The 25,072-nt window shown below is 42.6% G+C and overlaps 1 protein-coding gene across 7 annotated transcripts in view; it reads right to left on the bottom strand.

The window, feature by feature from the left end:
- COA1 (cytochrome c oxidase assembly factor 1) overlaps nt 1-25,072 on the bottom strand; it is a 108,244-nt gene that overhangs the window by 35,963 nt on the left and 47,209 nt on the right. For 2 of the 7 annotated variants that reach the window (XM_084857793.1, XM_084857795.1), the window contains one exon: nt 6,693-6,776. The exons of the other annotated variants lie outside the window; for them this stretch is intronic. The gene's annotated coding sequence lies outside the window, so the exon portion shown is untranslated. The remainder of the gene's footprint in view (nt 1-6,692; nt 6,777-25,072) is intronic. 7 annotated transcript variants of the gene reach the window in all.

Raw genomic sequence — 25,072 nt, 5'->3', positions numbered from 1 at the left:
AGTTTCATTTACATGACTGAGATTACTCAGAAGCAAATGAGTTCAGAATAGGTTAGCACCACCACCACCAAGCCAGCTGTTTGCTGGTCAGCTGGCAACCCTACTTGCTCAAGTCCCAGCTGTGTTCCCTAGCTACAGCTTTTAAGATTCTTTTTCCATCCTGTGTTCTCTGTCTATAGGTTTTGAAGCTTCCTCCACTGCATCCGCTGCCCCTGACTTCTAGCAGAAAGGCTGGGCCATCCTTTACCGCTCCCCTGACATAAGAGCAGTCCTCAGGCAGTGTTGCTGCCTTTTCTCTTGGCAGAGCTCTTTTTGTGCCTTTACGAGCTGCACAGCAGGCTGAAATTCAGCAAGTGAAACTTTTCCTGCCATGGAGATAGGGTGATAGGAGCTGCCCACCACATAAAGTACAGAAGCTTGAAGGGGGTGGAGAGTGCCAACCTTTCCCAAAACCATTTGCTTCTGAGTGGTCTCAGTTATATAAATGAAACTCCAGGACAAGCTGTTTGAAAACTATAGCTTAGCTAGGTATTTTTTTCTCTCTAAAGGAGACAGACAAAAGAACCCATTCCATAAAGTAGGTGAGGCCTGATAGGTAGCATTGTAGAGGGGGAGTGATTGGGATACATAAAGAAGAGGCTCAAAAAAGCCACAAAGTGATGGATGGCATTGTGTGCACAAACAGCTCCTGTTCTACCCAGTACTGAATTAACCTTGATCTTAGTCTTGAGGTGGTAAAGGGTGTGTGTTGTGACTAACACTGTTCAGTAGGGCAGGACAAGGAACTTGAATGCGGTTTGAGTTTTAGACGGCAACTCATTACAACTGTTGCCAGGGCTTGTGCTGTTCTTCCCCTTAAAGCTGTGTTTCCTGTGGCATGTGTGAACTGGTAGTAATGAATAATTTGTTTTTTAAAGTGCTGATAAACCTAGAAGTTGCCCTTAGCTTCAAAACACAAACTGTGCTCTTTAACCTCATCCTTTAAACCTTTTCCAAACGCACTAGCTTCCCATGTGAGTTATGTTTACAGACAGGAAAATGGAATCCAATTCCACATTTGGGGGTGGGGGGAGAGAGCGAGAAACTCGATTATTCTGCAGGAGGGAAGTTTTAGGGCAGCAGAGTTACCGCTGATTTAAATACACAAAATAAGGTCACATACTTAATACAAATTCAGGGTAAATCATTTGCCTCAGTGCTCCTGTTAAGATAGGAGGTTCTTTCCTTTAATTGCAACCATGGGATACAATTGAAATGAGATTGTACTAGATTCACCGTATTTGGATTAACTGGTAAATTGTTGACTTGTGGGCAGGATGGTCCGAACTTTTATACTCCTTCTGGGATTATCATCTAAAATGGGAGATGGAAGAACACCTCTGTGTACATTGTTCTTTGTAGCTATTATGTATCAGAATGAGACGGGTGTGAACACAATATGGCCTCAAGTTCAAAGGCAGCTGGTGAAGCACTTTCCTTCCAATTAACTACCTACCATTTTGATGGGAGTCAGGGCAAAGCAAGAGCCCATATATTATAGTGAACCTTTGTTTGGGTGGTGGGCGGGGGAGTTGTTGTTGTTCAGTCGTGTCCGACTCTTCATGACCCCATGGACCATAGCACGCCAGGCCTTCTTGTCCTGCGCTCTCTCACGGAGTGTGCTCAAGTCCATGGGTGGGGGAATACTCAATGTTAATTGTCAAAAAGTAACAAGGAGTCACTCACTCACTGGCTGCTTATACACCTCCTGTCCTCCAGAATCAACAAAAGCTCCAACTCCACAGCAACTGTATTGCTGTCTGGCAGTCTGTCCCTCCCATTATTTGCTGCTGCAGTCCTCCTCCCCCTCTTACACATAGGTGACTGGCCTTGGAATGAGTCACTCAGGAATGCAGCAACCTCAGTGATTGGGGGCATCATTTATGAATTAACAAACTGCTGTGTCCTGATTGACTCGAGGTGTGGTGGGGAGAAGCAATCAGAACAAAACTAGGGGATTGAGATGAGCATCCAGGAGGAAAGCTCTGCCTAAAGTCTATGAAAGACATCTAGAAGTCACTCTAATGGAGAATCCTGAGCATGTTCATTGTGCATTAGGGATGAGCTGTGAGTCACGAAGCAGGCATGGATGTGTGCACAGCAGCCAACAACTGACAATGGAAAGACAGGTGATTTCACTTGCTTCAAGCTGAAGAAGCTGCACAATGCGAACATGTGAGTTTGGGGGGGGATCTGTAGACAGGCAAAAGAATGTGGGGCTCTGGGGAGGATGCCACTGCCTACTCTTAATAAGAAATTGCCTCTGTTCAGGAGTCAAAGGATTGCTGCCCTCTCTGTGCACAGAAAATCTATGAGGTGTTGCGAGGAGTGGAAGCAGTAGACAGATCTAGGCTCACCCAGGTAATTTACTCCACATCACCACCAGATTTAAAAATAACAAAACAAAAACACAACACCGCCTTTAGAGATGATGCAGAGCAAATGACCCAATCCATGGGGAGTGCCACCACAAACAACTCACTAATAGTCACCCACTAGCCTGTGCTGTGCTAGTCTGACCGGATAACCAGTTCTGGGGTCAAAAAAGCCATTACATGCACAATTATGACCCTCCAATTGTGTTGGGCATTTGGATCCACCCCCAATGTTCCTCTTTTAGGAACCAGCATTTTTTTGAATGAAAAGCTGGCAAGCCTATTCACACGACAACTGCCACATGGAACAATGTGCAGTTGGACCCTATGCATGTTTATTTGGAAGTGCCAGCAAGCTCAAAGGGGCTTACTCCCAAGTAACTGGGAAAAGGATTTAAGCCTTAACAGAGCATCCTATATTTGCATATACTGATATTCTAATTACAAGCCACTGCTGTAGACTCTGGCTACACAGCAAACATGGTTAATTGTGTGTCATGCTCACATAAAGGTACCATGGGAGGGTAGAGGGAAGTACATGCAACCTATCCTATCTTAGAAAAAGAGGTAATTTATTTTCACAGACAACTGGCCAAGATGTGGACATCTTCAATTTGTTTAAAATTGTATTAAATATATGTGGGTGTCTGGGTGTGCTGTTCATTTATATGTTTTTATATATACATGGTTTTTATAATGTATTTTTAAGGGTTTATCTTTGTAAACTGCCCAGGGAGCTTCAGCTATTCGCCGGTATAGAAATGTAATAAATGAAATGAAATGAAATCTTGTCTCTTATTCAGTTTGTTGAGTACTTCTATAGGATTCTGAGTAGAAAGAAGCCAATAATCTTAAAGTATTAATCTTTGGGCATGCATGGGAAGAACCTCAATTTTAACATCAGCTGATTATTCCCAACTCTGTATGGGTCATTTGTGATTTAAGGAACTAAGAGTCCTAGCTAATTTACTGCTGTTAGACAGAAAATGCTTATTAAAAATGGACGGGGAATGTTTTAATTAGTCCCATGGTCACAATAGTGAGGCAAATACCTGTTTTGTCTTTTATTAACCAGCTATTATAAAGGTGATAAGTGTTGATTATTTGGTAGGAAGAAAAAGAAGGTTGAGAAATAAGTCCATTGCCTTACAGTAGATTAATATATTTTGTGATGGACTAAGGAAACAATTTAATATGAAAAAATTGCACAGACTACAGCATCTTCCAAAACCCCTGTTTTCTCCAGCTGTAGCACTTCAATTTTGAGGTGCTTGGGCAATCGGACAGTTCAACAAAATGCTCTCTTTAGATAAGTGGTTTTGTGTGTGTGAACAACTTAATCTGAAAAGTCATTGGCTGGATTCACACATAATGCTCACACATCATGGGTCGCATTCGGAAGTGAACCACAGTATCCGCGTCCCCCAGGATTGGTAAATTACCCACCCTCATTATCCACCCTCTGCTGTGGGGGTAAGGGGCCCTGGGGTGGCTTACCATGTCATCTGTACATCGATGCATGGATAAATCCAGCAGCTCCGTGGATAAATCCTGGTGACCACAGAAATGGTTGCCTAGAGCGTCTGGAACTTCTGGCAACTCTCTAGCCAGTATGGGCGATCTCTATGGTCACCGTCGCATAGCAATGGCTGGAGTAACCAGTACAACCCAATTCCCACCACCACCGCTGCTGGGATATGCAGTTGCAGAGGCAGGAGGCCAGCACAGGAACCACACTGCCCTGAGTGGTTCCACAATTGTGGGTGGGGTACATGCGTCGTGGTTCCCTTACCCCTCCCCGCAGAATTGGTTCCGCTATCCACCCTCCTCCCATAACTGTGTGAATGCACCCACTGAGATTTATAGAAGTCGCAAGAACAGGAAATGTCAGGGTTTTCTGACTCCAGCAAAGGAAACCATTTAGACATTAAATTACAGATTATATGGTTTGGTTTGGGTTCGATTATTTTACAGCTATTGCAAGGGTGGGGAGCCTCTTTCAGCCAGAGAGCAGAACTCTGTTTTGGCGAAGCTCTCAGGGACCGCATTCCAGTGGCAGGCAGGTCTAAAGGCAAAGGGGGCAGCACCAAGGGCAAAAGGGGTGGGGCCAAAAATACAAAAAAATATAAGCACACTGTAGCTTCAAGTTCTTACTGCCAATAACTAAGCCTTAGGAGAGGCATTTCAGCCTTTTATAATGGGGGGAAATTGGCACAAAAGCTGGGAAACCACCAAATGACTGGTGGTTGGGAGGATGGGGCGGGGCCAAGGTAAGGGGCCGTGGCCATCTGGGGAAACCTAGAGGGCCAGATTTGGCCCCAGACCTGAGGTTCCCTATCCCTGACCACTTAGTAATAGCCTTTTAGGAAGTGGATGTGTGTGTATCGGGGGTGGGGAATTAATATACTGTGAGGAACATTAAAGAAACAAGGCCGGCTTCAGGCACCACTGCAGGTGACAGCAGGAGCTGGTGGCTGAATACTGCAGCAAGAATTGTTTAAAGTGTTGGCCCTGACAAAGGGAAAGGCACCATTTTGGCTGTGCTCCAGGCAGAAAAATGTTTTGGGCCATTACTGATTGAGTGTTTGTTTCAACAAGTAAGAACAAATTATTCATTTTGGAATCTAAGCTGAATTAGTCTATTGGCATTTTTTCCCTCTTTCATTAAAAACGAGAATACACAGGGGGTGTCTATATAAACACACATCAATTTTTCTGTAATTATATTGGCTTGCAAAGGTGTCATTTGGGTAGTTTAAAAAATCTTAAAACATTAAACGCTGGAAGTGTCTGGGGTTGTTTGGAGATGCGGGGCTACTATGCAACGACGTTCAGTGCTTGCGCTGAGCGTTGCACCCTAGAGATTTGACTTGTTTCTTCTATGAGAAGGAAATTCCTTGGGGCATGCAATGAGGTGCTGCTGTACACATATGGAACATTACCTTTCATAGGAAAGAACAGGAAACCCCTTTGTGGGTGATGGCAGCACCAGGGGGGAAAAACACATTGGGAAGGGCACACAGGGGGCAAAGTGCATTTCAGGAAGCATTTGAAAAAGTAACTTTCCTTCAGATACCTATAGGGATTCAGCAATGGGGTGTGTGTGATCTAATTGTTACAGGAGCACTTGCCCCTCTTCCCCTCTGGCACCAACTATGGCAAGTCCATGAAATCTTTCCCTCGAAAAGCATTACTCTTGCTTATTCTATGAGGAATCACTTTGCAAAAGGGTACTTGAAGAACGAAGAGCACAGATTGTCTTTTACAGCGCCCCAGGGAAATGTTTATTTGAAATGTGTTGAGTCTAATAAACAATAGTATTTCATGCATGTATAGGTTTCCTCTCCTGATTTCTCCTTTTCTTCTTTATTCTACAGACAAACAGAGACTGAAAAGGGGGAGAGCAGGAAGAGGGGGAAAGAGTGGATGAATGCAGAGCACCCCCATGCCCCAAGGTTTATCGGATCATCCCATAATCTGATTCATGGGATGAATCCAGATTACCATTTACCACTTGCTATTTTTAGACTTTAAGGCGATATTTCCAAGTACTTTGCCATTTGTTTGTATAATATTTCATTATTTTAGCTTTATGTAGCCCACCAAGAAAACTTTTATTATTGAGTGGATTGAAAATATAGGGTTGGATCCAGACTGAGTCATACTTAGAATAAATCCACTGAAATCAATGGGACTTAAGTCAGTAAAACTTAATTGCCCCATTGATTTCAATGGGTCTACTTGAAGCATGACTACATCTGGACCCAACACAATATAAATAAATAAATAAATAAATAAATAAAATCTGCCAAATGGCGAGAATTCTTACCATGCCTCTGCTTCCACAGGTGTCTGATCAGGGATGTAAATATGGTAAACATCTCCTTTCCACTTGGCAGGAAAATCCTATTGATCAGTTGACCAAATAGTTCCCTGTACTCTATACTTGGGTCATAGGAAGCCGCCTTATACTGAGTCACACCAGCGGTCCATCTAGCCCAATACTGCCTGCAATAACTGGCAGTGGCTCTCAGACAGGGGTCTTTCCCATCCCTGCCTGGAGATGCTGTGGATCAAACCAGGGATATTTTGCATACAAAACATGTGGTCTGCCACTGAGCTCTGTCCATTCCTGTAGTATATTAGCCATTGGTAAAGGCTGTCATAGTCACAGTTCTGTAGAAAACATGAGATTCTCTAATATGGCTATAAACAAACAGGTGATTGCCAAAGGAGGCACTGAGTTTCCTCAACCCTTTAATTGTAGTACCCAAATACCTTTAACAGATTCGCCATTTATTCCAGATTATATCATGCCAAAACTAGATAAGGAATAAGCAAGATGCATTATGCCACAGGAACCTATAAAACAAGAAAATACTGTAAGGAAACTTGAACTTAGGCCCAATTGTGATAAAATGATTGATGATCAAGAAATGAGGACTTTTTGAAGCAATTTCATGATCACAGATATTATTTTTTATGTATGTTTCCCAGGGATAATCCTATGGGCAAAATTTAACAGCTCACAGGACTGGCCCCAGAAAAGATATGTGTATAAGCCTTTCTGAGTACACTCACCAGCTATACACACTAAAGGGAGCAGGTCTAGGGCTCGATGTGCCTGATCTTGTCTGATCTCGGAAGCTAAGCAGGGTCAGCCCTGGTTAGTACTTGGATGAGACCACCTGGGAATCAGGCCTCCTGCATTGAGCAAAGGGTTGGACTTGATGGTCTTGTAGGCCCCTTCCAACCCTATGAGTCTATGAATCTATTTCAACAACAAAAAATCACACTGCAGGCACCAAACGTTACATTAAAATTAAGTCATTAACCCAAGTTCAAGCAAGTAAGCCATAAAATTGTTCACAGGAGCCATCAGACAAACTGACCTGGGAGATGCTTTCCTAACCCCAAATTCGGTTATAATTAAAATGGGCTGTAAGCCTCAACTGGTAGAATGATCAACTAAATATTCAATTGGTGGAGGCAAATTTTTATTGGTGTATCTGCATGTTTAGGGAACACCTGTTAATTTTTTTTAAGGCTACATTAGTTCTAGTATGTTACTGTACTAGGAAATGAAATAGAAAATATTGAAGATGGTATTTCCTTCTAATAGTTAGTAGTAGTTGTTAAACTAAGTTCTCCCCCGTACTTTCTATATGTGAGAAAGTCAAACCTGTATTGAGGTTTTAGTAACAAGCAAATTTATTTAAATTTAATTTATTAAGTAATTGATCAATCTGCCTCTGAACTAGTTAATCAACTAAACATTCTTTAAATTAGCAGAGGCTGTAAAATTAAGACTTATGAATGAAAACAAAATCTAGGTACTGGCTGTCTGCAAAAGAAAAATCTCATAAGCAAACATCCATCTCACCCACCTCCATCAATGGCCTTCTACTGTGTTGTAGAGAGGAATAAAATGAAACCTAAAGCCTTGAGGGGAACAGGTGGAATGTCCCACTAACAGAGAAGGCATATCTAATGCATCTGAAGAACTGTGCTGATTGACATACACCCATTCCTTCCTCAGGTAAATGCTGAAAAATCTGTAGAAGTAACATGTATCCTATACTGGGAATTTGCATGTCATCCACTACAACCTGCTTGGCCACTTGTTGCAACCACAATACAACTATTTAAGCTACAATGCAACCCTGGCTAACAAAACACCACCAGATTTCAGGGTAACTCCATCCTTCAGTCAAGCGGTAGCACCAACAAGAGAGCAACAAAAGTGAAAGTATCAGCCATTAATCAGGGACATAAGCACACCACTCACTACCTCCTGATACAAAAATAAATGGCTGGTTTATAGTGGTATTTGTGCCTAAGCCACAAAAATGGATACATTGTAAATGCATTTTATGTACAAAGGTTTATACTTGAGCTAAATCTCAACAGATGTCCACAAGAACTGCCTTGCTGAATCAGACAAAGATCTAGTATTCTTTTTCTAGCAGCAACCAGCCAAATACAGCTGACAAGCAGGGGACAGAGGCCATCTCCAATAGTTTGTCCCTAGTATGTGACACTCCAAAATACACTGCTGGTAAACGTGCAGGTTCCATTCCACTGTCGTAGCTAAAGACAAGTTGCTTACCTAGAACGGTAGTTCTTTGAGCGGTCATGTGCATTCACACATATGGGCTCTGCGCCTGCACAGAGACTCGTTCGGGAAACTTCCAAGCTGAGCAAGTTTTTTGGTGGGAATCCCTCCCCCACCATCCATATTATATACCATGCGGGTTCCCGCCTTCCCCTCAGTTCCTTGAGACCGCAATCACAATCTTGAGACTGAGGAGAACTAACACCTCGGTACCAATAAGAAAAGACATTGACACCGAAGTGGAGAAGGTGGGAGAGTTGTGTGAATGCACAGATGACCACTCAAAGAACTACAGTTACAGGTAAGCAACCTGTCTTTCTTCTTTGTGGTCTCTGTGCATCACAGATATGGGCAAATAACAAGCTGACTTACCAGAGGTGGGTCAGTGTCTCACTGCAGTACCAATGACAGCACAGTCCTGCCAAAGGCTCTGATTGAGGCCCAACATCCAGCCTATAGTGCCTTATAAAAGTAGAGGGTTTAGACCAGGTAGCCGCCTTTCACAGTTATACCAGAGGCACTCCTCTTGCAAAGGCTGTCAAAGTCGCCACTCCCTGTGTCAAATACGCTTGGATCTGAGGTGGTAGGTCTCTTTGCGAGATTTGGTACGCTAATCAAATAGTCTGTACAATCCAGGATGCTAGTCCCTGGGAGGATAGTGGCAAACACTTACTATGCCCTCCGTAGCATATGAATAACTGCTGTGACTGACAGAATGACTCAGTCCTTGACTTATAAAAAGCCAGGGCTCTTCGGACATCTAAAGTATGTAATCTCTTCTCCAAGTCTGAAGTTGGAGAAGGAAAAAAGGCAGGAAGGACAATTTGTTGGTTTACATGGAAGTTAGTCACCACTTTCGGAAGAAAGGCTATGTCCAGCCTGAGTATTACCTTTTCCTTGTGGAAAATGATATAAGGAGAGTCTATACGTAACACAGAAAGCTCGCTCACTCTTCTCAAGGTTGTAATTGCTACCACAAAGGCAACCTTCCAAGAGAGGAGTCTCCAGTCTATGGTAGCAAGAGGTTCAAACGGGACCGATGTGAGACTGTTAAGTACCAGTGATAAGTCCCATTGCGGAATGAAGTCTGAGGAGGGGCTAAGTTCCCAAGTCCCCTTAAGAATTGTTTGCCTAAGCGGTGGGTGAAAATCAAAAAACCCTGTGGATTACCTCTCATCGCAGATATTCCTGAGGCATACACTCTAACAGAGGAGTATTTCAGACCTCTACCGTATAAGCATTGGAGAAAACATAAAATATCTGAAGGTGAACAATTGTTAGGATCACAATTGTTTGCAGTTGCAAACCGTACAAAAGCTGCCCATTTGGCAGAGTAGGAACAGCATGTTGATGGCTTTCTTGCTGCATCTAGTATTGACTGTACGTTTGTCAGTATTGATGAAGGCGGTCTGTGGGTACCAAATCCTCCATGCCATGAGCTTCAAAGTGTGGAGATTGGGGTGCTGAATCCGACCTTGGTCCCGAGAAAGTAAGTTGTCTATTTGTGGAAGCGGAAGACAATGTCCTTTTGTCAAGTCCCTCAGGATTTTGAACCAAGGTTGTCTCAGCCACCACGGGGTGATTAGGATGCAATCTGTGTTGTGTCTTCCCTGATTTTTGAAATTACTCTCATGAGGAGGGGAAATGGAGGAAAAGGGTAGAACAGAGTTCCTTTCCATTGTAGGAGGAAAGCATCGCCGAGTGATCCCTGAGCAACTTCTGCTCTGGAACAAAACATGTTTGCAAATTACATTCCCAGGCATCATGAAAAGATCTACCTCGGGTCGACCACACTTTTTGAAGATAATTTTTAGAATAGTCTTGGCTAGTTTCCATTCGTGGGAACACTGGTGATGGTGACTCAGAGAGTCTGCTAGGACGTTGTTTGCTCCAGCGATATGGAGAGCTGTCAGACAAATGTCTCTCACAACGACCCAGTTGTAACTGGCCATGGTGAGATGAAGGAGAGCTGGGGAATGCATCCCCCCTTGCTTGTTTAAGTACCATAAAACTGTATTGTCCATGAGAATCTGAATATGTCGATGTAGGAGATATGGCTCGAAGGCAGGCCTTCCAAACTGCCATTAACTCCAGGAAATTTATGTGGAAGGTAGTCTCTGTGGAGGACCATAGGCCTTGCGTTTGTAGAGGTCTGCAGTGAGCTCCCCAACCTAGTAAGGAAGCATCTATCATCAGGACCCTGGAAGGAGGAGAGGGGAGGAAGGGAATCCCCTGGATCAGATGTGTGGAATTCATCCACCATGTCAGGCTGGAAGTTACCTCCTCCGGTACTGTGAGGGTGACCATAAAGGGATTGTCGGTGATGTTGAAAGTCCAAATGAACCAAATTTGTAAAGGCCTCATCCACAGTCGAGCCCATTCCATGACTGACACCGTTGCTGCCATGTGGCCTAGCAGACATTGAATGGTACGTGCCATGGTGTGGTGCTCAACAAATATTGACATGTCATGATTGATCAAGTCTATGACATGATTTGAGGGGAGATATGCCCAGACAGTCTTGGATTGAGAATAGCCCCTATGAACTGTACTCTTTGTGTGGGAGTCAGATAGGATTTCTCCCTGTTGATCCTGAGTCCTGGTGCCTGAAGGAGGTTTAGAACAACCACAAGAGCTCAAGATAGGGCTTCCTGGGAGACATCCACCAAAAGCCAATCCTCAAGATACCGGTAGATTTCTATGTCCTTGATACAGAGGTAAGCACAAACCATGGCCATACACTTGGTGAAGATGTGTGGGGCTGTCAATAAGCCGATGGAAGAACTTTGAACTGGAAGATTTCTGGGCCGATGGCAAAATGGAGGAACTTCCTGTATGATTTTTCTGTTGCTATGTGGAAATATGCATCCTTGAGATTGACTGTGGTGAACCACGAGCCCTTTCGAAGGAGTGGCTAGTGTTGTCATTCTGAATTTCTTGGTAGTGCTGAATTTGTTCAAGTTGTGAAGATCTAGAATAGGACGAAGGCCTCTGTCTTGTTTGGGAATGGTGGAACACCTGGAAAAAAAGCCCTGAGCACCGAGCTTTGGATGAAGGCGCTGAATAGCTCCTTTCTTTATCACGTTTCTTCCTGTAGGGCTCTCAAGGATGGTGTGGTCCATACTGACCCTAACGGCAGAAGGGTGTTGAATTCTATTTTGTATCCTCTGCAAATAATCACTAGTACCCACTTGTCTGATGTTATTCCTGCCCAAATCGGATAAAAAGTCTTCAGGAGATCCCCAAAAGGTAGGTTGTAAGGGTTGGTGCACAGAGGAAAAAGACCAGAGTCAAGGACGACATTTAGCGGATCCATCACCCTACGTTTTTGGTTGAAACGTAGTAAAAGGATAGGTTTTCCTTTGCTGTTGGTGAGGTTGATATCGAGGTGCTTGATCCCCAGATTGCTTAGGGGCATATGGTTGGTGTTGTCGGTACCAATGACGGGGACGGCAAAAGGTATGCTGCTGTTGTTGTTGCACTTGACCAATTACCCATTTTCCAAGCAGTAGTTTTTGCTTTCTGTATGGAATCCATTTGATCATCGGCTTTCGCATTAAATAATCCCTCTCCATCAAAGGGTAGATCTTCTATTCTCGACTGGGCCTCCGGAGTCAAACCTGCAGAGCAAAGCCAAGTGTGTCGCCTTAAGGCCATGGAACTAACTATCACCTTCGCATTGCAGTCAGCCTGGTGATGAGCCATATTTATCTGCTGGCGAGATAATTTGGACACCTCCACAAGAAACATTCTTGCTAATTCTCTTTGATCCTCAGGGAGGTAGGCACTAAGTGAATCCATCTTTTCCCAAAGGAACAATTGATATCTGGCCATCATAGCCTGGTAGTTTGAGACTCAAAGTCCCAATGCTGCCAAGTAGTAGAGACAGCATTCCACCAGATCTAACTTACAGCCCTCTTTATCTACAGGGGAAGCATGTGATTTCTGAAAGCAGCCCTGAGTAGACTCCACAATTATCGAATTCGGTTTGGGATGTGAAAAGAGGAAAGGGACATCCATCTCTTGAACCCATTAAATGGATTCGAACCTCTTAGAAGTCAGGGCCATGGATGAAGGTGTTTTCCATGTCTGCTGAACTGTGTGTAGAAGCGTTGGAAGAAAAGGAATGGCTACGGGACTAGACACATCCGTCATGACGGCATCAAACACCAGATCATGGAGTTGTTCTGCAGGTTGTTGTACCTCAGTTCCCAGGGATTGAGCCATTCTAACCACCTGCTCAGAAAAATGCCCCATATCCTCTAATGGTGATGCTCTATCTCTTGTTCCAAGTACCTCATCTGGAGAAGAAACGGAAGGAGGAACAGAGGAATATGAGGAGGAATCTGATTGATATCCTCTCCGGATTCAGGCGATGGAACTGCAGGTTGTGTCTGTGTCACTTCTGCAGTACCCTGGGATGGAATTGGAGGAGGAGCTGGACGATCCCGACGGGACTCTTGTAACATTATGGAGGTAGTACGTCTCAGTATCGGAGGAGGAGGTAAGAAAGCATCTTGCATTTCTGACTGTGAAACCTGGTCAGGTTGAAAAGGAGTAAAGGATGGAGAGGTTGCTCCCAAAAAATGAGAACAATCAAGGAAAAGGTCTCAATCGCTTCTAAGTCTCCAATCCTCATCTCACCGCGATCTACATGGGGAAGAAGACCAATCAGGATACCGATCCCATTCACGGGATGGAGAGCAAGAACAATGTTGGTCATATTGTCCACACCAGTAGTCTGTATGGTATCAATCTGGAGATCGGTATCGAGAAGGCAAGGCAGTTTGTCGAGGAGACAAAATAGGCTGGTACTGAGGAGACTATATTTGTGCATCCTGACAGCCCAGCGTCAGAGACCAAGATCTTTGTGCTCAAAGTGGTGGAGCTGGACGGGGTGGAGGCAGCGGCGTGTCCCACACTTCACCCTCAGAGGCCGTAGAAGCCGGGTCCAAAACCACTATTTGAGTGGTACACCACATATGTACTGTGGTGAGGCCACAGTACATATAGGAGATTTAAGCAGAGGAGGAGGAGGCGGAATGTCCCTCTCCTTCTCTGACTGTTTAGAGGCTTTCTTCTTGTTTTCCCTTTCCAGTGCGTCCGTAGCTGGTTTGGAGCACCTAGCCTTTTTCCAAAGTTTTCTGGCCACTGAGAGAGTTAAGAGTCCTACCTGGTGTAGGTGGATCTGTTCTAACCAGCTCCATAGTTAATGGAAGGGGACAGGCTTGAGTCGTAGAAGCCGTCCCCTTCATGCTTGTTGAAAGAGCAACAGTGGACTGCTAACGAGGTGTCTGGGCCTTAGGCATGTCTACTGCCTGAAGGACCCTCTGCCAAAGGATCTCTTTTAATCAATCTGCCCTATTCTTGCGAGCCTGCTTTGATAAAGATTGGCAGTGATGGCAAGACTCCACTTTATGGGAACCTAGACAAAGCAGGCAGAGAGAGTGACTGTCTGAAGAGGGCACTTTACTGCCACAAGTAGTACATTTTCGAAAAGGGGGCTTTGGGGCCATAGGCTGCGAGGTGCATCGTGGCTGAGGAGATCACAATTGTCATCCTCTCTAACCTTCTTCCTTTTTTCTTTTTTAGATAGAAGCAAAAGAAAGGTAGAAAGAGGCAAAAAAAAAAAAAAAGACTCAGCGCTGACGAAAAAATTGTCGAAGAAGCTCCCTACGAAATAACCCTGAGGCAGTTGAAAAGGAACTAAGGGGAAGGTGGGAACCTGCACAGTATATAATATGGACAGTGGGGGAGGGGTTCCCACCAAAAAACTTGCTCAACTTGGAAGCTTCCCAAACGAGTCTTCACGCAGGCACAGAGCTCATATATGTGATGCACAGAGAGCACGAAGAAGAACCATCTGTATTTTAAGCCATCTCTAAAAGTCTGTATTTTGCACTTGTGTAGTTTAGACCTGAGGTACTTAGGGAGAAATTCTCTATGTTTTCCTTTTGATTTAAATCGGGTTAATACTAATCAGGTTTGCATATATCTCCCTTTAAAAAAAAATTAATTTAAAATTTGCACATTTGGTATTCTGTGACAAGAAAAATCCATCCATAATGAATTGGCTATTCATGACCATTGTCTGTCCTGGCTGGAGATGATGGGAGTTGTAGTCCAACACATCTGGAGGGCACCAGGTTGGGGAAGACTCATATAGAAGAATTAGAACTCAACTAAATATCACATTGATAACTTTTTTTAAAATCTAAAAATCACATTAGGTTCTATAATGTGTGGGCAACCTGCAGGCCACAGGCTGCCTGCACCCTGCTCCCAAATTTACCCGAATTTGTTTTTTTAAAAAAAGGCATCCATAGCAGCTACAAAGCACCAGAAGGGTCAAAATTAGCTTGTTTGCAAATGAGCTAATTTTTACCCTTTTGGTGCTCCACAGTTGTTAAAGACACATTTTTTTTAGAAACTGACACTGCAGGATGGGGTTCCAGGGGACTAAAATGGCCCCCAGACCTCCCAAAGTTGCCCACCCATGTTTTATCAGGAAAAACAAAAGATACAAGTGACTTCAAAACATTCTTCAAAGATAGGAAAATAATGAACATATAATAAAATTGTATTTTATATGATATACACAGCCTCCACTCCTTCAAGACTGAATACTAATTCCAGATCCATTCAATACACTAGAAATCTTTCAACAGTTTCTTAGCAATTCTGAATCAGACCTTTCTATACAGCTGAAGCCCTTCTATAGAGATGATTTACAGACATTAAGCAATCAAACCTGAAAATTGCTTGGGAATATTTACTATCAGCCAGAGGCATTTTCCATCAGTGCTCCTGGAAACAGCTTATTTTAGGTCTGTGGCTTCAATTTTCAAAGGGGGGGGGGGGCTTCTGACATTTTTCAGCTTTGAGGATCACATGATATAAAGCAAGTTCCTGAACCAATGGAACATTTCATACCACATGGACAGCAGGCAGTACATCAACATCTCAACAAACTTGCCTGAACAGTTCCCCTTCTCTCACTTTGTTTTTCATACTGTCCTTTATGTTTCTACTTTAGTTGATTGCAATTAAGAAAAAAGGGTCTGCACAGGTTTGGAGCAAAAGCATGCTGCCCAACTCTTACCCAAGGTCAAGAAATTGGAAATGGACCGAGGGTCCATGCAGTCTTCCTCCATCATCCTGTACCTCTCCCATGAAAATCCCCCATCCTCAACATTAAGCATGTTTTAGCATTATGTCTACACTGTCTACACTGACACTAATCAGGGTTAGCTTTTAAATGGATGTTGAAGCTAATGTTTGAAACTGGTTTGCAAACCCTGGTTAATATTAACTATGATTAGCATCATGCAGGTCTAACATTACACCATTATTAATGCTGACAAGATAAGAGAGAAGGAAATCTATGCAGGGAAGAGGGAGGGAGGAAAGTTTTTATCATTTCAGATCAAAAATTAAGAAGTTGTTCAGGCAGTTTAAGACTTAATTAGAAATACAATGGGAGTTAAAATATATTTTAAAAACTTAGATAGAACTAGCTTGCTGGTTCCTAGGCTCTCAAATTTTTGAAGTATTTTGGCTTATGACTCATAGATGTTCTCTCTCCCTCCATTTGGGACATCAGCGACTGTCATGATTACAGACAGGATGTTGAATGGACTAGCACATCAACAGAAGACCTGAGGCTGGCTTAGACATACATGAGCATCACTTGATTTCTCATCACTTGATGAATGTGTGAACTGGCTCCATTTATAAGCATTGTATTCAGGTGATGTGAAAACTCCTATCTGTGAATGCTCATAGAAGACCACATAAATATATGTAAACCTTCCTTGCTTTTGTAGGTTTGTATTTTGAAAAATACAAGCACCAAAGTATGTGAGTTTCCCCCACAATTAAAAAAAACCAAAAACCCAGGAAGAAGCATCATCATAGAATGCAAGATTTCTGTTCAACTCTGCCAGTAAATTTGTTTATATCAAAAATCCACCAAATCTACACACCTCTATTTATTTGTATTCAAAAAGGCTTCTTACAAATGTTTTGAACATCTGAACAAAAGTTATTTTGTTTGGCTTCAGTAAATTTTGGGGACAATGTTATAGGTGATTGGACCAAATCACATAAAGAAAGAATATTTCACTTATTTCAATAGACCTTAGCTCAGGCTGCAGAAAGGCACTAGCACGTATTTGTTTGTTTATTGGCAGAGTCTAAAGAATTTGAAGTGAAGACCAGGAGGAAAGGAAAATTAAGAGGTCATAGTTGATTAGAACAGGGCTTCAAATATTTTGAATGTATTTTCTCCTTCATTAACCCAGTTTATGGATTCACTGATCACCAAAGGTAAATTTCAATAATTATCTTCCACCCATGAAAAGGAATTTAAATTTGCGATATGCAGGTTTGTAACATTAATTTAAGTTCTACTGTTACGTAATGTAAGTGCTTATATTTGCAGGACTTGGCAAGCTTGAAATACCATACAATACACACAAAAATTAGCTGCTTTTGAAGAAATTCCACCATCCTGAGTCAGTCACAACTCTAGATCAAGGGTCAAAAACTTTGAAACAAACAAAGTAACTGGTGGTGGTGGTGTGTGTGTATGTTCATATATATATATATATATATATATATACGTGTGTTTGTGTGTGTGTGTGTTGTGTGTGTGTTGTGTGTGTATAAAAATATATGTTGAGAAAGTCAATTTAAAAATAGAAGGTAGATCACTGCAAGGGCAGAAATATAAACAGGAGCTGCAATACATACCACTGTCACTTCACATCTGGTTGCTCTAATACACTACCTGCTGGTGCAGTCAGAGAGAGGGACGAACAGCTTAAGTTGGGGGCCAGGGCCTATATGTAGAATCCAGCTCCTTGGAGCAGAAACCTGCTGCAGACCTCCTTGTTTAACATGGGGTTGTGAGGGCTGAGGGGGTGGGTCTGCATCCCTTGTGCTTGTGCTAGTCCACCCTATTCAGACATATCATAATGCCTGAATAGGGCTCAGATCAATGCAGAATTGATCACACCCCCAGCTTCCAACTCCATCCACATTTGCCATGCCATCTCAAAGCTACCAATACTGCACTGGAGCAGTGGCATGGTAAAGCTATGCTGAGTTTTGAAGTGGGTGTGAAAGCGAAGCAACTACATGAACACGCTGAACACTGCCCAGATCCACTCAATCTATGTTCTAAATGTGCCAATTTGGTCAGGCAGATCAGCTTTCACATACTTTCCATTCTGGAACTGGCATCAACAGGAACAGCAGGTGACTTTAAGAAGAGGTCTGGTCAATTTATATGGGGTTTGACTGTGTTCCATTTGCTACATGTTTAATTAGAGAAACTAGGTTGTATTATAAATGAAACATCCTGGACAGAGGACATACGCATCCTCAATTAACTCTGATCTTTTTCAAGTAAATGGCTGTGACAGACAACTGAAGAGATGCAATACCAGATACTGAGCTGCTGTATTAGTACATCAGTCAGTGCCTAGCTATATGGTAGACATGGTATAAACTATCATGCTCAAGGAAGAGGAAATTATTCATTGTAGAGGGGGAAGGGAACACCATGTTGACTGTTTAGCTCAGACCAATGAGTAGGAAGCAGCTAATGAGGCTTCATAATGAACGCAAGATGCACATGCAAGCAGGGACATGTACGTTGGGGTGAATCTTTGTGATACACTTATGGAAGACAGGAATTGTTAACCCTTTTCATTTTCAAGGGGTTTCCTTGCACAAAAGAGAAATAAAAGGCCCAAGCCAAGATAAGCATTTTTAAAATGGGGGTTGGACTCGATGGTCTTATAGGCCCCTTCCAACCCTACTATTCTATGATTCTATGAAAACTTTGGAAACATATGCTTGTGCCTACTTAGCTTGCAGACTTACCAGCTTAATATTGCATTTCTAATCTTAGAAAACAGCAAAATGTCAAAGAGATTAGAAGTCAAGGATTGTCACAGGTTAACCAACTTCACAGAAAGAGTCAAGAGAGTGTCACCAAAATAAGAAGCCTCAATTACAGAAGAAAGAAATCTAATTCCTCGTTAAAGCCTCATGGGGGCAAATAAATCTGTAGAAAAACATCAAGGATCCTCAAGAAAAGAATAGGGAAACAACTCTGTACTATTAGAAATAAAAAAACTGGGTACCCCATTAATAAGTCATTTTATTGAAAATGATAGTACAGTATTGGATGTGATACTGTAGAAACACAGCAAATGATAAGATCTTATGCAAAAAAGAAATTGAGTAGATTTTGATGTTGAAAGCTGTAAGTCCTCACTGAAGGCCTCAATGAGGAATTTGATTTCTTTAATCTAATTGAGGCTTCTTACTTTGGTGACACTCCCTTGACTCCTTCTGTGAAGTTAACTCAGGACAATCCCTGACTTCTTATCTCTTTGACATTGTTAAAGCTTGTGTGAGAGATTGCCAACACCTGTATGTAGGTTATTTAATCTGCCGTCTTCAGCAAGAATTTTGCTTGCCAGTTATTGAATGTATGAGACATATGTTCCAGCGTTCTCTGAATGCTATTTTAAAGAACTTAAGTTTATATAAGCAATCATGCACTTTGTATTAATTTTGTGTGTTTTATAGCACCTGAAAAAGGCCCTGAAGAAAATTTGGGCTGAAACGTATTGGACTTTCTCAAGAATAAAGCAATTTTCCCAGCATCCTGAGACGTCTTCTATCTTTATGGATTGGAAAGGGTTTCAAGACTGACTTTGGTGAGTCTCCTTTTGATTCAAATAGAGGGTTTTCTACTAAACTTATGGGGATCCTTCATACATTGCTGCAGATGCTGGGAACCTGGCTTCCCATGGCTCCTTCTCATGCCAGTAACATTTAGAAACCTGGGCTGGATCTGTACAACAACGGAATGAGAAGTGCGTCAGGATATTATCCAGATTTTCATGAAACTGGCTTCAGTCCATCAGGGATGCACGGAGCAAGAAAAGTGGACTATACAGCACCAAAAAAACACTTTCCAGTCACACAGGGCTTGAAACTTCAGGGTTGGGTGGGCAGAGTCTGGGAGGAGAGCTGAGTGTCATCAACCTGGGAAGTACCGTTCAGCGAATGAGAGAGACCGGTTTCCCATCCCTAGCTCCCCCGGTTCTTATGAATCAGAGAGCAAGTAACAGCAATTCTGTAACTAGCCTGCCTTGCAGATTCATCAAACTGCTTTTCCTCCCAGTCAGAATGGTAATTTACCTTAATGGGACTAACTAGCCTGCCTTGCCCAGGCATAAAAGCACCATGGAGCTATTCCTCCCCATCAGAATGGTGATTTACTTCCATGGGACTTGCCACCCTCCTGTAGGAGGGGGGGATGGTGGCTTCCTCCTCCCCTGCCTGATTTATGAATGAGAAACAGCAGAGAGTGGAGCTGCTACTTTGCTCCCCAATACCATCATCTCCACTGCCTCTCGCTTGCTCCCTCCCTGGCTTGCAGATTACTCCAGAAAGACAGGGTGCTTGCTGTGAATGGGCAAAGAGGCTACAGTGGGAGGTGGGAAAGGAAGCCTCCAAAATCTCTTACTGCAATGGGAAAAAAGGGAATGGGGGGGGAGTGGCCTGACCCCTTAACCATGTCACTGCCAGGTCACAGCCACGTCACAGAGGCACACCCAGGATTTAATGCAGAGGGGACAGGCCACACAGCAGCAGGACAGCTTGGGGGCCATTTTAACTTTAAAAGCAAGAGTAAAAGGAGTTTCCAAAAAATTGGCTTTTCAGGATGGAAGCTGCTGGCTGGCTGTGGACTGGAGATGACAAAATGTGATGTAAATGACTTCAAAGTGCTCCCACTCTGCGCTAAATTGATTGTGAAGATGGCCCCTTGGACAATGAGATTTCCCAAGTGGTTACATGCACACTAGATTAAGTTGCCGCTTAGTAGACACTTGGGATCTGTATTTACTTGGTGTAAAACATTGGGGGAAAGGGTGAATGACGTCAAAGGCCACGGCAGACCAGTTGGTTGTTACTCTAAGACAGAAGACCAATGAGTAAGACAGTGAAGAGAAGTATTTTGTTGTTTTCTATTCCCACCCAGTCTGAGGCATCTAAAATTAAGTACATTCTCCAACAGTTACTTGAAAGTGTTTCCTGAACTTCTGGCTTGCTGATCTTTGCTACCTAAATTCTGGATTATCTAATGTAATGTTTCTCAACAGGGCAATGCAAGGCATTTAGCTGCTAATTTAATTGTGTGCATGGCGACAATTCACTATGGAGGAAAATGACTAACAGACATTTTCCAGCACAGGGTTAAGTATTTATGCAAACAAGCTCTCCATGAAGGGACTATTATTGTGGTTTCTCTTTTGGACTTACAAGATGCATATGGCACACCAAACAAGTAGACAACTTTCTCCACCACAGGACTAAGGTACTAGGGATCCCACGTTACCCAGCATTCAACCCACTGGTAGTTTTTTCCTCAGTTAGGAGTTTTGGAGTGCTGTGTGAAACGTGATGAGTGTCACAGCTACTTACTGGATATTGGTTGCGACATCACCAAGGACGAACAAATCCCCATGCTATTTTGTACCCTTTTTTCAAGGTTGATTTTTGCATCTTCCAGACTCGAGAACATCTGTTGTTCCACTTAAACGCTGGAGTGTTCCTGCCCCCCTTTTAAAATGAAACAGGTATACGACCTCATGAGGCAGTATCCCAGATTTATAAAATACTACTCCAATGAACTTTAAACAGAAGTGTGGAGGGGGGATATAGATTTATATACCACCCTTCCATATAAATATTTCTGGATGGTTCAGAAAAAGAAATAAAAACAATGAGTTCCTGCAATAAAATGTTGCAATGTGGAGTGCTTCTCTTCAGGGATCCAGCCACTCCATTCCACTCCCTATCCTGTATCCAGTTTTCCATTGTTTTCCATCCAAATGTCAGTCAGGATTCCACACACACTAATCATGCTCAGCCTTTTACGTGGAGTTTTCACATTCATTTTGGTTTTTCTCTTCCATCTGGCATTTAATAGGGTGCGTGTGGACAGACCGGCTGTAGCTTAGTGGTACATCACATACTTTGTATGAGGAAGGCCCCAGGTTCAAGTACTGGTATCTCCAGTTAAAAAGATCAGGTGATGGGAAAGACCTCGACCTGAGATGCCATTGAACCTCTGCCAGTCACAGTAGACAGAACTGGGTTGGATGGCATAAGGCAGCTTTCTCAGTTTCTAACCTCTTTCTTCAGGTCCCAAGCTGTAGCACCAGCACTCTGAATTGTGCTCGAAAGACCACTGACATGCATCTCCAACTAGCTGGTCCCAGTTAGTAGCCTAGTAGTTGTGTTTTGGAATAACTGCAGTTTTCAAAGCAGACACATGGTACAGTATATTGAAGTAATCTAATCTGGAGGTTGCCAGGTCATAGATAACCATGGTCTTTGTTATTACACAGGACAAGGTCTTTAAATCATTCTAAATCATTATTTATTATATTTTATCTGAACATATCTCTTATCAAGAAACTAAGGGCAGCATACATTTTAAAAAGGGGAAAAAAACACCCTGAAAAAAGTGTAAACCACCAAAGCTATTCCCCCTTGCAACAATACTCCCCCCACACCACTTTTTTTTAGTTTAAAGTGTTCTTTGAATTATATGTTCTCCCTGCCCAGCACTGCAGCATTAAATCTCCCCTTTTACTTAAAATAAATAACAAAAATGAAAAGGATATACTGTTACCCTACACCCTCTCCTCTAAATAATATGCAGACGGAATATCATGTTACCATAAATAAAAAGGTACTTTTAAAAAAATGACCGGGATAAGTCACTATTCCTACACATTTTCTTTCTATTTGTTCATATTTTTGTTTTCTATTGTGTTTGACTGCGGAGCATTTGTTAAGCTATTCAGTTGTGTTAATGGCGCAATGCTCAATTTTGAAACATGAAGACACATTATCAAGGAATGGCAGCAGCAAAAATATATTGCCCAAGGGCAGGGCCTAGGAAATAGAAAAGATAATTTCAACAAGAGCCAAGGGCAAATGCTGACAACACGTGAACTTTTTAATCACAGGTTAGTACAAATGACTAACACTAATGCAAGATAATTGCCATTCAATACTAGGAGGTTTGGCCCCTCCCAAAAATTGAGTTCAAAATATAGTGCAACTCTTTCAAATTGAATCCACTGTTTGATGATGGAGATAATTTTAATATAAAGAGCATTGTAAGTTTCTTTTTCTTTTCCTGTTAATATAGGCAGAAATTAGTGCCATGAGCAGGACTGGGTGTATGCTGCAATTCTATGGGCACAAAGGAAAAACACGGCACAGGACAGGTGCAGAATTCAGCTTGCCAAGACACAGCTTTCTTTTCTTCTTTTCTTTTAGAAAGCAAGTTGCTAGCCCTCATGGCTGTGAATAGATGCTTTAAAGCGTTTGGGCAATGACAGCTAAAATATCAGAAGCCAAAGAGGGTGGGTGACTAAACTTTCTAGTGGTTGAGGATGGGCTTTAGTGCCCTTCATAGTTAAATGTCCTTTCTCTGTAATGAGCAAAAGCAGACTTATCAAAAACAAGATGAAACTATGCAGATTTATACAGATTCCAGAATCTAGTTTTTCTTGATACAGAATTTGGACTGGCAGTGCAGTGTAGAAAGGCAGTCTAGCAACAGGATACTAGCCCTGAGCAAGTCCCCAATCATTTTCTTCATTTTTCCATCTTTAAAATGGTTCTCATAATGATCTACCTTTCAGGAATATATGAGGTAATGATTATTCCAGTCAATAAGGGATTGTCATACAAAGGATATGTCATGCAGTGCAATCCTATGAATGTCTATTCAGAAGTAAGCCCCACTGAGTTCAATGGGATGTACTCCCAAGTAAGTGTGTATAGGATTTAAGGATGGATGGATCAGTTCATGTCAGGTTCACATGTGTTCATAAGTCCCTTCTGTCCCACTTCTCCATCATAATGGCAATTCTTTAAAACGTTATGAAAATTCACATAATTTTAATGCATTTTTCCCAAAATACAGTTTTGTATGCATTTTCTCCTAACACATTTCTGCATGCATTTTGGGATGCTGTTTTGAGCCAAGGACGATATTCTAAAATTCAGAGAAGTGCAAAAACCAAAGGCTACCTGCATTCCATTTGAGAAGTGCAAAGTGCAAATCTGCTTGGTTCACTTTAAAATGCAGACTGAACAAAATCCTCAAGCAACCCTAATAAGATTGCAGCCTAAACTGCCTGTATTTCCCAGGATATGTTCAAACTATATGGAGGGGAAGCCATGTAGTCCATTCCTCGCCTTGGATGGTGTCCCTGATCAGGGCTGCATTCTTAACGGTTCCCCATTAAAGAGATATTAATTTTCAGTGGGTCAATACAAGGAGCACAAATGGAAATGCTCTCCCCATTTAAGTGAAGTGTGGATGGCACACCTGAAAAAGTTATGGATCAAGGACAACATCTTTCTTTTCAGAGCAAAGAGCTGTCTTCTAATATTGGGAAACAACGTCCAGCACCTACAATCTGTTCCACAGTCAACTGTGCAGAGAATGTTGTATGCCGCAGCGTATGTACAACAGTCTGCTACTGCATGCAAGAATCCATGGATTGGAGTAGCATTAACCTCCTCGTAATCCTACAAGCTAGGCTTCAGCAGTATGCGAACCGAGAACTACCGGAAGTACAAGCTGGGTTTCGAAGAGGCAGAGGAACTAGAGATCAAATCGCCAACATTCGCTGCATCATGGAGAAAGCAAGAGAATTCCAGAAAAACGTCTATTTCTGCTTCATTGACTACGCTAAAGCCTTTGATTGTGTGGATCACAACAAACTGTGGCAAATTCTTAAAGTGATGGGAGTACCAGATCACCTTACCTGTCTCCTGAGAAACCTGTACGAGGGTCAAGAAGCAACAGTAAGAACCAGAGATGGAACAACCGATTGGTTCAAAATTGGGAAAGGAGTACGACAAGGCTGCATATTGTCACCCTGCTTATTTAACTTATATGCAGAGTACATCATGAGAAATGCCGGGTTGGATGAATCACAGGTCGGAATTAAGATTGCCGGGAGAATTATCAACAACCTCCGATATGCAGACGATACCACCCTAATGGCAGAAAGCGAAGAGGATCTCAAGAGCCTCTTGTTGAGGGTGAAAGAGGAGAGTGCAAAAGCTGGTTTGAAACTCAACGTTAAAAAAACTAAGCTCATGTCATCTGGCCCTATCACTTCCTGGCATATAGAAGGGGAAGAAATGGAAGCAGTGACAGATTTTACTTTCTTGGGCTCCAAGATCACCGCAGACGGTGACTGTAGCCATGAAATTAAAAGACGCTTGCTCCTTGGGAGGAAAGCTATGGCAAACCTAGACAGCATAGTAAGAAGCAGAGACATCACCTTGCCGACAAAGGTCCGTCTAATCAAAGCTATGGTTTTCCCAGTAGTAATGTATGGCTGTGTATGGCTGTGAGAGCTGGACTATCAGGAAGGCTGAGCGCCGAAGAATTGATGCTTTCGAACTGTGGTGCTGG

This window comes from Heloderma suspectum, chromosome 5, assembly GCF_057233095.1.
Source record: "Heloderma suspectum isolate Gila_16-S chromosome 5, 16-S_ref, whole genome shotgun sequence".
Classification (NCBI taxonomy): domain Eukaryota; kingdom Metazoa; phylum Chordata; class Lepidosauria; order Squamata; family Helodermatidae; genus Heloderma; species Heloderma suspectum.
The sequence above is the reverse complement of the archived record's forward strand: the minus strand, read 5'-3'. Positions and strand labels throughout refer to the sequence as shown.